This window comes from Saccostrea cucullata, unplaced genomic scaffold, assembly GCF_032062105.1.
Source record: "Saccostrea cucullata isolate Sc308-1 unplaced genomic scaffold, CSIRO_AGI_Scuc_v1 ctg12756, whole genome shotgun sequence".
In the NCBI taxonomy this organism is placed as follows: Eukaryota; Metazoa; Mollusca; class Bivalvia; order Ostreida; family Ostreidae; genus Saccostrea; species Saccostrea cuccullata.
Window position 1 is genome coordinate 1 of NW_026921314.1, and position 18,855 is coordinate 18,855.

At 31.8% G+C, this 18,855-nt stretch overlaps 1 pseudogene; it reads right to left on the minus strand.

The window, feature by feature from the left end:
• Positions 1 to 2,296: 2,296 nt before the first annotated feature.
• Positions 2,297 to 4,782, minus strand: LOC134259690 (toll-like receptor 4; annotated as a pseudogene).
• Between the last annotated feature and the right edge of the window lie 14,073 nt (positions 4,783 to 18,855).

An 18,855-nucleotide genomic window follows, 5' to 3' on the forward strand; every position in this document is an offset into this window, starting at 1 on the left:
ATTAATGTATGATATAGGGTTCCTACAAAACAACGCTTGTCTAGGAATTTTGGAACAACCCTGTAATTCATATGGACAGCTATTCCCCCCCACCCCTTAAATTAGTTTTTAAATTAATAATATTATATAATATCAGATTAGTCTATTATGCAATAGCAAATTATTTTAATTACTTTTCATCAAATTCATTTTAAAACTTAGGCTAGCCAACAAGAGCTATTTTTAATCCAACAGGCTTACCCTCTGCCCAATACCCAAGGGATGTAGATAACACTGATGTTCTATCAGTTAGATCCTCACACTCAAAACTCATTAATTTCTCTCTAATTTGACATGCAATTTTCTGTTATCAAAATTCTTCTTGACCAGTGCTTGATAATTGCACTCAAGGGAGAGGTAGGATTTCTCTAACATACATTATATTTGTTATAGATTGCTGTCAAGTATATGCTTAAAAAAATAAGTATTTTCTTGATTTAACACTTTTTTAATAAAAAGGGGCAATACTCTTATATAATTTGGGATGTTAAATAATAGTAAAAAGACACATTTTTTTAATTTCATTTAAATTAAAGGTCACAGTGACCTTGAAATAGGTCGCGACACCCTTCTACCTAAGAGGCATAAGCTGGCCAAGTTTGATGATTGTTAGTCTTATATTTTCTAGTTGGGGGCCAAAAGGGATTTTTCCATATTTGGCTATAACTTCTTAATTAAAGGTCAGAGCGACCTTTTTTTGTGCGCGACACACCTTTCCCCAAGATCATCAGATGACAATGTTTGATAATCCTAGGCCTAATATATTAAATTTATAGCCGTAAACGAAAAAGCTAACAGATAGACGGACAGACGGACAACAAGCCTATAACATAATACGTCCCGTCTTAAGACGGGCGTATAACTTACTTAGATAACTTCATTATGATTTTACCTAACATACAAGTACACTGTATGCTGGGTTTCCTCTTAAACAATATTTTACAGTCTTTCGAGACCAGGGCTTTATCCCCTCAGCTGGAGATATAATGGGAAATTATTGTCCCCCCCTTTGCCGACAACTTTTTATTTTTTTTGAAACAGAAATTATTCTAAAAACTTCTACATGAAAAGAAGAAAGGCTTGTTGAGGCCTTCCTTAACATAAATCATCGATGTTTTATCAATCAACATTTTTCCATTTATATGTGACTCGATATATCGCACATGGTTTGAATAAGATGAAGTTTTAAACCAAACAAGCCACTGATATATAAGATTATTTTCTACAGACCCCATTTTAAGTTTTTTTAGCCCTTCTACAGTCGTTTTTGGAGTATTTTTTTGGCTTTGTTTTGGGCATTTTGTTTTACATGTTAAATAGCATTTGATATATCATTTCTTTCAAACTTAATCTAACTACAGAGAAAATGTGCATTGATATTACCGCGGATAAGACCAGTACCTGAGATCCTCTTTTGGGAAACTGATCAAATTAACCCCTTTTTTTTCCCGGGGGTTTATGTTTGTTTTTTTAATAGTTTTAATATAATTTTTAGATAAAGAGGCCTAGACGGTGGTGGTCTTTCTCAATTTATTCCTTTTAAGAAGAGCTTATATAAAGATATACAAAAATGATCAAACTTTAAAACTAAAATGTATGAATTTGTTTTTGCCAAATGATATAACAGCTAAAGATATATCTAAAAAAAGATATGTTATGGTTAATTTTAACCCCCCCCCCCTTTCACCCCTTCCTTAATTACTGAATTATCAGATTACTAAACTAATCGCTTCCTTAATTACTGAATTTACGAGATTAATAACTAACCGTTTTATCTTTAAATTTTGCATTCAGAATGACAAAACATATTGCATGTTTTGGGGGTATTTTTATGAGATCAGCTTCGTTTTCCTCAATAGTGATATTTACAGAGTAGAGTAACAATTTCTCGTGTTACCAGTGAAAACATGTAAAAATTTAACATTAAAACACTGAAAAGATATCATGGCAAATATCAGAACAGGATAGAATATATAATTAAATTACTTTGATAAAATTCACAATTTATATTTTTAGCAGATCAGGGGACGTAATTTTGTGTGTGTCATTTGTACGGATAACATTTTAAAAAGCTACAAGAAATATATCCTTGCAAATAAAAAGTAAGATTAATTAGGGGTTGGTTAACTCTGTGAAAAAATTCTTTAAAAAAATGTAACTTTAATTTAATTGAAGTTTGTCTGAGTTTATTTGTTTCTAAGCAATGTGCTTCTTTGACTGAATATATATCCCTAAACAAGCAAATTAATGGGGGGTTAATTTATTTTAAAGGTTATGTTTTCAAAAATTTAAGACGAGGCTGTTGAAGAAGATTTCATCTACGCAAAATCATTGGAAAGAACCCTTTAGAGTACTCCAAAATACATCATCACTAAACTCCTGATCATGATCACCATTTGGAAACTCTATATATGTCTTCTGGTTAATCAGATCTATTAAAGTAAGAGGAATATCGTTCAAAGGCAAAGTTTCATAAAGGATGAGGAAAATCACATTTTCATCATTCCTGCTGTAAATTTCTTCCATTTTGGCAATATGTAACTCGTACATACACCAGCTGGACTTGATGAAATTAGGGGAAAGGAGAATAATCGTTTTTCTACTTTTATTAACGGCGGTTATAATGTTCTCAGCGATGTCGAATCCTGGTACAAAATCGCGCTGATGAATACATAATTTTATGTCTTCCTCCTCTTCCAATTCTTTTATCATTCTCAGGACAAAAGATCTGTCCTCATCAGCATAGGAAACAAATGCGTCATACTGGTTAAGGGGAAGATTTTCATTTCGCAAAGATTTATACTGATGGTAGCGGCTTTTTGTCATATAATAAAAATAGCGAAGTTTCCATCTATATCTGTAGGCCAGTCCCGTACAAAGTATGAATAGGAAGCAAACCAGTGTCCCCGTAATTACAAAAATAATTGCGGTATAGAACGGCATTCCCTTTGTAAATTTAAAATATATGATTTAATTTTATCAAATTTTAAAACTTTTTCTCTGTTTGTATCTCAGTGCAATTGTAATTTCAAAATGCAAGAAATTTATTTTCTTGGTTTTATTTTTTTCTTCCATCCATTTCATGAAGTCGATTGTTCTACATGTACATATGAAAGAATTTTTCAGAAAGTTCATATTTAAAGTTTTTGTCGATCCTAGGCTGTCAAAGGCTTTCATATCTTCCATCAGAAAGCGATGTTATTTCATTGTTTGACAAAATCTATGGAATAAACAATTTTTATGTGACTGGTGTTAATCTCCCATGCTTTAAGAAAATTTTTTCTTAGATCTAAGTACTTCAAATTCACTAGATTTTGAAACACAGTCTTTGGTATGTGAAATTCGGTTTTCTTTCAAATCTAATATTTCCAGTTTCCTCAGATTTCTAAATATCAAACCTTTCATGTCTGATGCTAAGCTAAATCCAAGGATATTATTTTCCCAAAATATAATTCTTTTCAAACTCCCTGCATATTGGAAAAAAAAATTTCTGAGACATAAGAACAGAAATTATTTGAAAGATTGAGAACTTTTATAGAATTTAATTCATGAACTGGACCATCCCATGAATAAAAAGCATTGTCTTGGAGATAAAAATGGGTTATATTGTTCTTCGAGAAATGTAATTCAGATTTTGGGAAACGTAGATTACTACTATTGCCGTAAATCACTTGTATTGCTTTTGGTACAGGAAAAAAGAAGCCTTTATTTCAATCCACGATATGTAAAATAAAAGGGTCCTCGTAATATTTACTTTGGTCTTCAATTTTACGTGACATGACATGACTTGATGATGAATTTAAAATTTGGCTACTTCTTCTACCTTTGAATTTGGTAATCATGCTATGATCTTTTGAATTTACATGAAGACTACCTAGGGTTATATCGATATCCAAATTTGGGTTGTTTGTGGAGGCACAATATGGCACCGGGTCATTCGAACTCTCGTTACAGGTATCCATTTCATGAACAGGATGACTTGAATGCTCAGCACTAATGTTGATTCTCTGCATATTTTCCAAGTACAAAAACATCCTTAAACGTATTTTCCAAAGGTAAATTTGTTGTCGGATACAGAACAAACTTGATGGTCTTTGGTAAATAGCGGATTGCGGTGTGCTCAATCATTTCTATCCTGTTACTGTCTAAATGCAATTCCTTCAATTCTGTGTATTGAAGAAACTTAAAGTCTTCTACAAGAATTTTGGTCCCCATTCCGAATGCACAGTGAATTTTGTTAAGACGAAGTGTTCTGATTGACGTATTTTGCAGATCAAAAGAAAGACTTCTAAGAACTTTAAATGTCAAATTTGAGTTAAATGATAAATCGATGATTTGAATGTTCATTAAATCTTTGAATATTCCTTCTGTATGACTTTGGTTCTGTATTCGTAATTTATTATATGGTAATAAAAGTGTAGTTAGGTTTCTCAGTCCCTGAAAAGAATTCCCTGAGACAGTATATATAAAATTATATGAAAGATCTAAATGGACCAGTCCATCTGGAATGCGTTCTCTTAAAGGCAAACAAGTTAGTTTATTGTGACTGAGGTTGATGATTTTGACGTCTCGTGAAAACACTGGTGATTTGGTTAGATTTAGGCGAGAGCAGTCTGCGTACAGTCGATAGTTGTCCATTAAACACTTGCAAGAAGGTTCTGAGGAACACTGCAATTCATGATCAGTCATTCCCGTGGCCAGAAAGAATGTCACCACTAGTGTTCGGAGGTAGAGCCTCGTCATCATAGTAACCTTTGATGGAAATAAAAGGCATTAAGACCATTGTCATAATTTTGTATATATTATTTAGTGAAAATGTATAACACTGTAAAATAAATGACGTATGTGTGCATGAGAGCAATTTCTTTCATCATACATATAGGATGATAAGTTTAAAGAGCAACTAGACAGGTCTTAAAGGTACTTGGACACAGATTTGAAGTTAATATTTTCTCTATAATATTACAACTTATATATTTTAATAGCATTTCACACAAAAATTAATTAAAAATCTTATTTCATTTAAAAGTTATTAAAACTTTAAATTTTTTGGCGGGTTTGATTGACACATCCTTGCACTTTCACAAATTTTAATTTATTCTTAATCCTTAGGAAAAGTGGCAATCCTGATGTGTATTAATGAAAGAATGTTAATACTATAATCCAGAAAATTCAGAATAGACAAGAACTAAAGCAAAACAAACACACGATATTGTAACGGGGAGGGCAGCAATCCTCTACTACTCTATTGGACCACACTCCCTCTCTCTATATATAGGAGTTGTCTTATCTTTCGTGGCAAGGCTTGCGTTACACAGCTCAACCTGAGCTCAGGAGGGCTAGTATGGCACAGTGGTTCAAAACTCATTACTCTTTAATCTTATATATCACAACACTAAATCATTTACCTTTAATCAATGAACTCAGATAACTCACCACTGTCCAAAACCTATAAACCTCCTATTATTAACCCGCGCTCTCTAAGTTACACTAAATTTATTAATACACGAAATCTCTCAGCTTTTCTTCTCTATGTGTCAAGCTCGTTACAACCTAGACCTAAGGAAGTCACTAAAATTCTTAAATTCTCATTACTCAGTTCTCACTCTTTTAAATCCCACAATATTTCCATCTTGTTGGAAAATCACACTTTGATAAAACCTTGTAAATCTCTGTACTTGAAATGAGACAAAATACAGTTTTACAATTTATTAAAATAATTATCTCTCAATTAAACAATCAACAAATTCTAAACTCTGTCTCAGTCTGTCTATGTCACCTATTTGTCCTAACCTATCTGTCTAAAACTAACTTCAATGCAACTCACAAAACTCCTAACTCTCAAAACTTCCTCCCAGACCTCCTGGATGAAAGTAAAAACCAATAACTAAAACTAACAAATTTCAAACACCAGTAATTCCTGCAAATTTCGTAAGTCTGAATTCCAGTTAAAACAGTAGCAAAATTTAGAAATACACTAGCTTCCTTAGCTAAATGTATAAATTACCTAAACAATTTCAAGTAATTCTAAAATTTATCAACAACTTACCAAAAATTCAAACAACCAGCAAAATTTAACCAAGTCCAATTCTCAGTTAAAATTCGCTAAATCCTGACCAAAACTTCCTATAAAATTCCACAAATATTCTAAAAGTTCCTAAAAATCCTTAAACTAACCCTGGCTCTTCTTAAAATAAAACTAAAAAGTCATTATTAAATCTAAATTCAAAACGCCCAACCCATACTAACTCCTTACCCCTAAAACACTTCTTCTCTAAATGAATCAACCTAGCAGAAGAGCAAAAATTCCTTGAATCTCTCTCTTTTATACAACAACATGACGTAATTGTTGGAAACTGTTGGACTTGTTGGAAAACGTTGGAGAAACTCTCGTGACATTTCCCGTAAGCAGCAAAGTCTGTAGAAAATTCTAATAACTACGTACAAGACAACTTTTCTGAATGAAAGTAATCTCTAAATACATTCTTCAATTAGAATAAGTAAATTAATCTCTATTTAAATCAACAAATAACACAATTAACTCCAAAAATCCTAAAACTATCGTAACTTTTACGATCGGGCTCGACCTACCCAATTTACGACCGCCAAGTTTGTAAACAGATCTACCAGTCTATAAACTGCCGATAATTAACTGAAAACAAGTTAAACTTCAAGAAAACATGATTTCATCTATAAATCTATGGTTCATCTACTACAGAAGACCAATTAAAGTCCCTGAAACATGAAGTAAGCTAAAATAATACCACAACTTCACTCCTGCTATGATCAGCTGATTTCTACGTAACTCAAAACATGTGCACAAACTATTTCAACTCATGTAAATCACTTAAACTTGTCAATAATCACCTATCAACTACATGCAAAGCATAAATCAGCACATATTCTTGCAATATCAAATAATTATAACACATATACAAATTTATCTTAACTCTCCTACAATGTCAACAATAATCAGGTTCAATAACTCTGTATAAAACTAATCCGTCAAATCTCTGGACCGTTACAATATATTGTCAGTCCATGCAGATGTGGTGAACAGACTTTGGCGATTTAACGCACCCGATGAATCGTAAACACCAAACAATAACATGTTTACAAAAACCTGTGTACATAACACGAGTGTGATCGATTCGCAAAACTCTGTACACAACGGAATGACGATACTTGTGAAGTAGTTCTGCTTTCTAACATTTCTACTCTGAATAAAATCATTCTTCTTGATTTAAGTTTTAATATTTCACATTAATACACATCAGGATTGCCACTTTTCCTAAGGATTAAAAATAAAGTTAAAATTTGTGAAAGTGCAAGAATGTGTCAATCAAACCCGCCAAAAAATTTAAGTTTTTATAACTTTTAAATGAAATAAGATTTTGAATTAATTTTTGTGTGAAATGCTATTAAAATATATAATTCGTGATATTATACAGAAAAAATGAGAAAATATTAACTTCAAATCTGTGTCCAAGTACCTTTAATGGTAGAATAAACAATAATATTATTCCTATATATAAATTAGATAAGCAAGCTACAAAAAATGAAATGTATACTATGGCTCTACCATACAAGTGTAGAACAATTTTCTATTAATATTTATTTGTATTAATTATACATGTGCATAAAGGTGTACATGTAAACATATTAACACGCATTCTCTGTAAGCACCAAAAAATCTTGGAAACGACATGTCTCGGATTTTGATGAAATTTTCACCATAGGTGTGTCTTGGTACAAAACTAGTAAATATGGTGTCGGAAGTTCCACACGTGCACTTGGTTTCCATAGAGACGGATCCATTGAATTCGGCCATTTTTGGCCCATTTTGACTAAATGAAAACATGAAAATTGAAAATGTAAATGAATATTTATCGGTATCTAATACACTCTAACAAAAATCATTGGATCATATGATAACATTACATTTTAAGGTACACAGAGCATATAATTGTTTATTCTAGAAATATTCTTCCTGTAAGAAAAAGGTCATGCAAAATTACATGGTTTCTAAAATTTTGAAAAATGGGGAAATTGGAATTTTTTGAGGTCTTTGAGGCTAAATAAGAAAAATTGTCCGCGGAAATTTCCCAAATCTTATATGTGTTATTATACTTGGGAATAAGTAGTGTCATTTCATGAAAAGACATAACTGGGCTTTTGCTCCTATTTTTAGTATCATGCATCTATAAATAGATATAATTTAGAAAAATGTGAAAAATCAAATTTTGGCAAAGTTTAAATTGTCATTACTGCATAATTAGAACGTATGTTGTAAAATTTGAAATTTTAATGACAAGAGCTGGACACTACTAGCTGGTATGGACAATGGTTGAGGGGAATTCCGATTTCTATTTTTAGTAACAGGTGGCTAAATATAGATATGTCTCTGAATATTAGGAAAAATGACATTTTTGTTCTAATTGGAAGCTTCATATAAAAAGTCCTAACAAATATAAAGCTTTCTACAATATGCTTTCAGAATGTACATGTGTTTGTTCAAAAAATGCTACAATATTGAGGATTGACTCTTGTCTCATTTAATGGCAACAATGGTCTAAAAATAGATTACTCGAATAATTAAGAAAATATAGATTATCGCACCTTTTCAGGCAATTTTTAGATGTAGTTGCTGCATAATTAGGAAATATTTTGTAAAATTTTAAATGTAAATGACAGGATCTGGATACCACTAGCAGGTATGGATAATTGATGAGGGGAATTCCCATTTCTATTTTTAGTATCAGGTGGCTTAATATAGATATGTCTCTGAATATTAGGAAAAATTTCATTTTTGTTCTAATTGGAAGCTTCATATAAAAAGTCCTAACAAATATAAAGCTTTCTACAATATGCTTTCAGAATGTACATGTGTTTGTTCAAAAATTGCTACAATATTGAGGATGGACTCTTGTCTCATTTAATGGCAACAATGGTCTAAAAATAGATTACTCGAATAATTAAGAAAATGTAGATTATTGCACCTTTTCAGGCAATTTTTGGATGTAGTTGCTGCATAATTAGGAAATATTTTGTAAAATTTTAGCTATAGATGTTAATGACAAGATCCGGACACCACTAGCTGGCCAGGTATGAATAATGGTTGAGGGGAATTCCCATTTCTATTTTTAGTATCAGGTGGCTAAATATAGAGATGTCTCTGAATATTAGGAAAAATGACATTTTTGTTCCAATTAGAAGCTTCATATAAAAAGTCCTTACAAATATAAAGCTTTCGACAATATGCTTTTAGAATGCACATGCTTGTACAATAATGCTAAGGATGGACTCTTGCTTCATTTTATAGCAACAATGGTCTAAACAAAAATTACTCGAATAATTGAGAAAATGTAGATTATTGCGCCTTTTTAGGCACTTAATAGATGCCATTTCTGCTTAATTAGGAAGTATATTGTAAAATTTGAGATGGTAATGACAAAAGCTGGACACCATTAGTCGGTGTGGACAATGGTTGAGGGGGTTTCCCAATTCTATTTTTAGTATCAAGTGGCGAAATATAGATTTGTCTCTAAATATTAGGGAAAACTGACAGTTTTTTGCTAATTTGAATCTTCCTAGAAAATGTCTTAAATATAAAGCTTTCTACAATATGCCTTCGAAATGAACACTTGTTTGTACAGGAATTGCTACAATATTTAGGACTGACCCTTTTTTTTATTTCAACAATGGTCTAAAAAGATTCCTAGAATAATCGAAAAAATATGGGTTATTGTACCTTTTCAGGCAATGTTGGAAAGAAAAATCAATGTTATATCGTTAGTCTGGAAATTTTTGCTGTAGATAAATTTTTAGCAAATTTGCGAGTTCATTGCATTTGCAAAAATATTTTTCTTAAAAATAAATAGCAAATAAGAAAATGTTAACAAAGCAGTGGTTATTCGCAAAATTTTGATACGTAAAAATTAATAAGCACCATTTTGACCTGAATTCGCAAAATAAAAACGACGTAAAAATTTCCTGATTTACAGTAGACGTTGTGTGACTGACAAATAATTCCAGTCTATTTAGTCAAATGCACACTATCTGAACGTGGGGCTCTCTTTTCTATTTATAGCACATCCACTTATATATAGCAACTTCTCAGCAGAAGAAGAAAAATGACAAAGGATTAAAGGAGCTTCATTGATAACATATTTACGAAATATTATACAATTATAGCCTTTTGATGAGGTCAATCCCTCAATATATAGACCTTAGAGAAACATATCCACCAGTACTAAGTGCCAGGTCGATATGCTTTCTCTAAGGTCTATATATTGAGGGATTGTACCGAACCAAAATGCTACAATTGTTTTATTATTTTTTATCAGTTAATAAGAAATGTCTTAAAATCCTTCTTTCTAATACTCAGTACCTTCTCATACAAGGCATTGTTATGTCATTGCATTATGACGTCACAGTAATGAAAACCAGCTACAGTATCTGTTTTTAGAAACATCCAGTCTATAAAGACTATTGTGACGTCAGCACTATTGTTGCTTCACAGAAGAATGTTTCCAATTTTAGAAACAACAGGTTTATAAATTTTTAAAATAGGAACATCGAGTCTGTAACACTTTTTATACTTGATCATGTGATCCAGTTTGAGCCAATCAGATAGTTGGAACAATACAGAAAAATAATAAACTGCTGTATTGAACATGTTGAATATGTCATGCGTATAATAAAGTTTTCAAAGTAACAAGCAAATTCAAAGAATTGTGGTCCCCAACTTTCGGTGTCTTTGTGGGTGAGATGTTATTTTTTTATGACATATTGTCTCTAATATGAACACCCTATCATATGTCATTTATCTAGAAATTATCATTGAAGTTGATTGTTTTGAAGGATGAAAACCCTAATCCTGACCGTTAAAAACTTATGGCGAATGTAAAAGGTTTTTTAAAAGCAGGTCAACTCCAAGGTCAAGATCAAAGGGTCGAAGTTGCTAATATCCAATGAAAGGTCTTCTCACAAGGATTACATACATGAAGTATGAAAGTCCTAGCCCTTATCGTTCAAAAGTTATGGTCATGGTTAAAGTTTTTTCATAAGTATGTAAATCTTTAAGGTCAAGGTCAAAAGCCTTTAAGGTCAAAGTTGTTGATATCCAATTAAAGGTCCTGCCACAAAGAATAAGCATGTGAAATATGAGAGTCCTAGTATCTATCGTTCAAAAGTTGTGACTAAAGTTTAAGTTTCTTAAAAGTAGTTAAAACTCCAATGTCAAGGTCAAAGGGTGAAAGTTGTTGGTATTCAATGAAAGGTCTTCTCACAAGGATTACATATTTGAAGTACGAAAGCCCTAGCTCTCACCGTTCAAAAGTTATGGTCAAGGTTAAACTTTATTCATAAGTACGTAAATCTCAAAGGTCAAGGTCAAAAGGTAAAGGTTGTTGGTATCCAATGAAAGGTCTTGCAACAAAGAATACATATGTGAAATATAAAGTCCTAGTACTACTGTTTAAAAGTTGTGACTAAGGTTAAAGTTTAAAAAGTAGTTCAAACTCCAAGGTCAAGGTCAAAGAGTAAAAGTTGTTCATATCCAATGAAAGGTCTTTTCACAAGAATTACATATGTGAAGTACAAAAGCCTTAGTCCTCACCGTTCAAAAGTTATGGTCAAGGTTAAAGTTTTTTCATAAGTACGTGAAACTCCATGGTCAAGGTCAAAAGGTCAAAGTTGTTGGAATCCAATGAAAGGTCTTTCCACAAAAAATACATATGTGAAATATGAAAGTCCTAGTATCTACCATTCAAAAGTTATGGCCAAAGTAAAAGTTTGGAATTTTTGTGTAAAAGTGTAATAAAATCCAAGGTCAAGGTCAAAAGGTCAAATTTGGTGGTACCCAAAGAAAGATCTTGTCACAAGGAATATACATGTATAATATAAAAGTCATAGCTTCACTAAATCAAAAGTTATGGGCAAGGTTAAAGTTTTTGTGACGGACAGACTGACAGACTGACGGACAGACGAATGAGATTTAATGTCCTCTCGCTTTCGCTAAAGCGGGGGACAAAATAATCATGTGACTGATAAGTATACACTATATGTAATATCGGTAGTTACCGTTAACTAACAAGCATAAAAACAATGATGATATTCAGTTCCTATTATATTTGAAATATGCGAAATCAATGAGGACTAAGTCTTCCAGTTTTATTTATAAAAACAAAGAACAAGGTACAGTTTCAATACAAAATATTTAAAGCTCTATATTTTTCTAATATATGAAAGTCATATAGGAAATCAAAATTCACTCTTTCTGAATTATAAGAATTCCCTGCAGTAAAAATACACAAATCGTTTTTCTTGTATGACCTCCTACATGCTAATTGTGACGTCATTAACTTGTGTATTTTCCCGTATTTTCTTAAAAAGTTGCAGAAAACATTAATTTTCAGTGGAATATTTTCTTTCAGAAGACATACTCTGCCACTCTCGCCCAGAGAGATTTTTAGATAACCGATATGTAATTTTTCATAGCAGTTTACATAATCCAAAAATTAAAGAGGGCGACGGTGGCTAAGGGAAAATCAGCACAGAAATGAGTCATTATGAGGCTTTTCTGCATTAAACTTAAAAGTGTACCAAATTAATGACGTCATATATCCTGAACGACCCCCCTTCGTGTCATATTCTTTAATGATCTATCATATTCATCTATTCAATGATTGTTAAAGCCAATTTCAAATCTTTTTAAGAACATTAAATATTTAGGGGACAATAAAGCTCAAACCGTACCTTCTATAAAAGAGACCAGAGGTCATCAACAGTCATGAGAGTAACCCTGTAACAGATCGGTGAAATGGCATTTTAACAAGGTCTTGTTATTAGAGATTAGATTCCCTAGTTTCTCCTCTTGTTTAAAGAGAAAATCTCTATGTTTGGTACATGTATTAACAAAAATCCTGAGATACTCTGTGACAAAATTGACAAAAAATGACAATAGGTTCTTGAAATATGGTGACTATAAAAAAAACAATGCAGACCACAGAAACTGCCATATAGAATACGCTCTTTGAGTCTTCGTCTAAAAAAATTAAAAGTCTTTGGACAAAATAAACTTGTAGATGAAAATACAGGTACATTGTAAAAGACTAGAATTAGGACGATCAGGAATTATTTTACAGAACAATTGAAAAGATTTTAAAAGTTTTCCTATAAATGGCCTAAATATCTATATTTCGCCACGTGATACTAAAAATAGTAATAGGACCCCCCTCAACTTTCGTCCACACTAGCTAGTTGTGGCCAGCTACTGTCATTAACATCTCAAATTTTACAATATACTTCCTAATTATGCAGCTATGACATCTAAAAAGTGCCAGAAAAAAGTGCAATAATGTACATTTTCTCATTATTCCAGGAGTCTATTTTTAGACCATTGTTGCTTTAAAAGAAACAAGAGTTCATCCTCAATATTGTAGCAATTATTGTACAAACAAGTGTTCATTCTGTTGGCATATTGTAGAAAGCATATTTATAAAGACATTTTGTACGAAGATTCAAATTCGCATAAAACTGCAATTTTCCCTAATATTAAGAGTACTTCATATCTATATTACGCCACGTGATACTAAAATAGAAATGGGAAACCCCCTCAACCATTGTCCACACCTGCTAAATGTTGTCATTAACATCTAAAATTTTACAATATACTTCCTAAGTAATCAGCAATGACATCTATAAAGTGCGTAAAAAGGTGTAGTAATCTACATTTTCTCCATTATTCGAATAATGTATTTTTAGATCATTGTTGATATGAAATGAAACAAGAGTTCATCCTCAATATTGTGGAAATTATTGTACAAACACATGTACATTCTGAAAACATATTGTAGAAAGCTTTATATTTGTTAAAGCTTTTTATATGAAGCTTCCAATTAGAACAAAAATGCCATTTTTCCTAATATTCAGAGACATCTCTATATTTAGCCACCTGATACTAAAAATAGAAAAAGAGAAATTCCCCTCAACAATTATCCAAACCAGCTAGTAGTATCCAGATCTTGTCAATAACATCTAAAATTTTACAAAATAATTCCTAATTATGCAGCAACTACATCTATAAGTGCCTGAAAGGGTGCAATAATCTACATTTTCTCAAATTTTTCGAGTAAACTATTTTTAGACCATTGTTGCCATAAAATGAAGCAAGAGTCCATCCTCAATATTGTAGCAATTTTAGTGCAAACACATGTACATTCTGAAAGCATATTGTAGAAAGCTTTATATTTGTTAGGACTTTTTATACGAAGCTTCCAATTAGAACAAAAATGTCATTTTTCCTAATATTCAGAGACATCTCTATATTTAGCCACCTGATACTAAAAATAGAACTGGGAATTCCCCTCATCAATTATCCATACCTGCTAGTGGTATCCAGATCCCGTCATTTACATGTAAAATTTTACAAAATATTTCCTAATTATGCAGCAACTACATCCAAAAATTGCCTGAAAAGGTGCAGTAATCTACATTTTCTTAATTATTCGAGTAATCTATTTTTAGACCGTTGATGCCATTAAATGAAACAAGAGTCCATCCTCAATATTGTAGCAATTTTTGAACAAACACTTGTACATTCTGAAAGCATATTGTAGAAAGCTTTATATTTGTTAGGACTTTTTATATGAAGCTTCCAATTAGAACAAAAATGCAATTTTTCCTAATATTCATAGACATATTTATATATAGCCACCTGTTACTAAAAATAGAAATGGGAATTCCCCTCAACCGTTGTCCATACCAGCTAGTGGTGTCCAGCTCTTGTCATTAGAATCTCAATTTTTACAACATGCGTTCTAATTATGCAGTAATGACAATTAAAACTTTGCCAAAATTTGATTTTTCACATTTTTCTAAAATATATCTGTTTATAGATGCATGTTACTATAAATAGAAGCAAAAGCCCACTTATGTTTTTTCATGAAATGACACTACTTATTCCAAAGTATAATATCCCACCTAAGATTTGGGAAATTTCCGAGGACAATTTTTCTTATTTAGCCTCAAAGATCTTTAAAAAAAAATTACAATTTCCCCATTTTTCAATTTTTTAGAAACCATGTCAGTTTGCATGACCTTTTTCTTGCAGGAAGAATATTTCTAGAATAAACGATTATATGCTCTGTGTACCTTAAAAGGTCATGTTATCATATGATCTAATGATTTTTGCTAGAGTGTATTAGATACCGATAAATATTTATTTACATTTCCTCAATTTTCATGTTTTCATATAGTCAAAATTGGTCAAAAATGGCCGAATTCAATGGATCCGTCTCCATCTCAACCAAGTGCACTGTGGAACTTCCGACACCATATTTACTAGTTTTGAAACAAGACACACCTATGGTAAAAATTTCATCAAAATCTGAGACATGTCGTTTCCAAGCCCTATAGTAAATTCGTTGGTGCTTACAGAGAATGCGTGTTAAGTCTTTGAAAAACAGAAGGATTGCTTTACATAAATAAAGAGAACTGTAAAATATGACTGTGGTGGAAATATTTTCCTGGTAAATATATATAATATGTACATGTAATACATGTAATATATGAAACAATTAAATTGTGATTAAAAAAGTAAATGAATTTTAGTGTATTTAATAAGATTTAAAAAAATAACCAATACAAATTACTTCCTATTACTTTGGGGAAAAAATGTTATTTGTTTCTTCAAACAGCAATAACTTTCTTATTTTCTTCAATTAACCCTTCACTGCCATTTAATGTATTGTTTTCAAAAACGTCAAATTCATCAGTATGAAATACATTTGTATGAAACTCTCCAAAAGGGAATCTTTAAATATATTTTTCTTTTTCAATGTATATATGGCATTTAAGAGTTGGGGAAATCGAGTAACGCATTTTACTACTTTGTCCTCTGGTACTGTGTATTTGGTAGTCGTGAACGTCTTGAATGAAAAGCAAAGCTGGCTAAAAAATTACCATTTAAAGATCCGTATTCAAATCATTACAGTGACAAATCTTCTTTTATATATTTTAATTCAACCTCGTTTCGTTTAAATCGTAAAAAATAAGTTGTCTACGTCAAAATAAGTAAGGTCAAAAAAGCATTACTCTGCTTGACGTTACATGTAGTCAGTTGAAGCATTCTTTTGGGAGGAAAAAAATTGTCTTATCATCTACACTAAAATTAAATTATAAGGAATGTAGCTTATTTTTACATATGTTATACGATGTAGCTTAACTTGGTTCAGTTTACACTTCTTTTATAGACCGGTAGCAGTTTATAAACTTCAGTGTAAATTGCCCCCTCGTTACATGTATATCGTATAACGTAGGTTAAAATAAGGTTCATTCCTTAAATAATGCAACATCAAATAATGCTACTGTGCATACAATAGAATAAATTGAACAATAAAATCCAGACCTCTTTAAGATAGAATTACATGCACCAACTTCAAGACATTTAAGCCCTTAAAACTTTATAAAAGCCATGCTGCAATCGATAGGTTGAAGATTTTAGATTTTGTAAATTTTGATACGTACCAAATTGTCAGAAGATTAAATGTTTCAGTAGTATACACATCATAAATAGATGATGAAATTGTTTTTAGAATTTTTTTAAAACAGAGTAGAAAACTGTTTATGTTACTAGTATGAAACCAAAACATCACATTATTATTACCTCTGAAAATCTATGCATGATCTAATCGCTACATTTGAGCTTAAGGCATTTAAAAATTGTTAAATTTACAAATTTTATGCAGTTCAAATTCTAATGTATTTGCGGGGTCCTTATTCCATGTTTTCTATTTCCACTTAGGTCTGTTTTACAAATGTACACAAAATAGTTACAGAAATATTTAAAATTTTGCACGTTTTTGCCTAGTTAATTTATTTATTTTTCAGTTTCACCGAAACATGTATTTGTCTTCTTTTTTTATTGACATATCAAAGCAAAATTTACTTTTGTTCAATTTCCACTTTTTAATTTTTTTTTTCAACCAATGACTACATGTATTATTTTATTGCCTCCTTTTTAATCATAGAGGAAATAATTCCGGAAAATAAACTTCATTATTTGATATAATTTAATCATAACTTACCTTAATATCTGGATTCCAGGATGTATTGCCGCGCACTGGTTCCCTATTTGTGTCAGAATTTTAACTTCCGTTTTAGGTATTTTGCATAAATTAAATCTATATGAATTTTTATAAGGTCCGCTTTTGCAAAATAATGCAAGCAATATATAAATACAAAGTTTTCGGGTGTTTTATACGTGCTGGTACGTACGTGTTCATACATGTAAATATATGAAAGTTACTGCGCAGTAGGTTTAACCGAACTAAAGAATCAGTATTTAGAGTGAAAAATATTATCCACAGTCTGTTCATTAAAATGAAGAGAGAAATATATCCATTGTTAAAATCAATACGAAGTTGATTAAAAACTCGATCTTCAATCTGATCAATGCGATTAAAATGACTGACAAATTAACGCATGGCGTTGTTTTGCCAGTGGAGGATAAGACTGTTCAAGTGTTTACCAACACTAGGATAATGCATACACGCGCAAAGCGCAACTAGAGAACCCCAACCCCGCTTTGGAATTTGCAGAGTTATTGAATGTATGCCTTTACTTAACAAAGTAAACGTGACAATGGACACTCCCCACCCCCTAGAAACACCAACCCCTTCTGCAAAGCTCGGACTTGTGTTAAGTTGGCTTGAAAAGTCATGGTATGATGGTTTGAAGCTTTTAAAAGTCAACGACTACCCCAACATCAAGAAATACTTTTTTCAAGTTTGGGAGTTTTGATTTAATTTTTATTTCTTTTTTTTTTTTTCAAGAAATTACTGAGTGGAAATTTTTGTTAACTGGGGTGGAATCCCCCCTCTCCTACTCCTGGAAAAAAAATATTTGGCATTGTAAGACCATTATTTACACCTTGAATTTTCGACGGATTTCCCCGTTATTTCCCGATCATGACAAGAAACACAGGGTGGGTGTGACCGGTCGAAAGAGGACGCTCACTCCTCATGACACCTGATCCCATCTCTGATGACAAAGGTCTGCGTTTGCTCTGCTCATATATATTTTATGTTGTTTATTAGACTTTGAGCTTGAATAATGTTTGCCACCTGCATATATTTCATGATAAAAAAAAACACTTGTACACATTTTATCGGTAGTACTAGTGGTCACGTATTTACGAATTCAGAGCAATAAATATATTTATAAGTATGAAAAACTGTATAAACTAACAAGGTCATTGTATCGACTATAGAGCTTCTAATCTAAACGAGACTGCTAAAAGGTCCTAAATATATATGGAACCCCTATCCTTCAAATGCCGTCGGAAATATTTTGAATTCTGTAGCAGATTACGCCAGGGGATGGACCAGATATGAAAAAGTATATGTACCTCGACACTTTGTCAGAATGGATAAAATGTATCAAATGTATGTAAAAATCGCGCAATAAGCGATTTAGGGGCATTATTACACTTTGTCAGAATGGATTCAATGTATCAGATGTATGTAGAAATCGCGCAATAAGCGATTTAGGGGTAATATGACACTTTGTCAAACTGGATTCAATGTTTCAGATTTATATTAAAATCGTGCATTAAGCTATTTGGGGGGTGGGGGTGGGGGGGGGGCAATATATGTAAGACCATCTATCCTTCTATATTAAATGATCAAGAAGTGAAAAAAAAGATTTAGTAGGAATACATAATCAGTACACGTACTGGTCCCTGCTGACAAAGCAGCTAACAACATTGTCTTTTTGTTAGGCTCATTATATATTTTGCTGTTTTATCAGAAC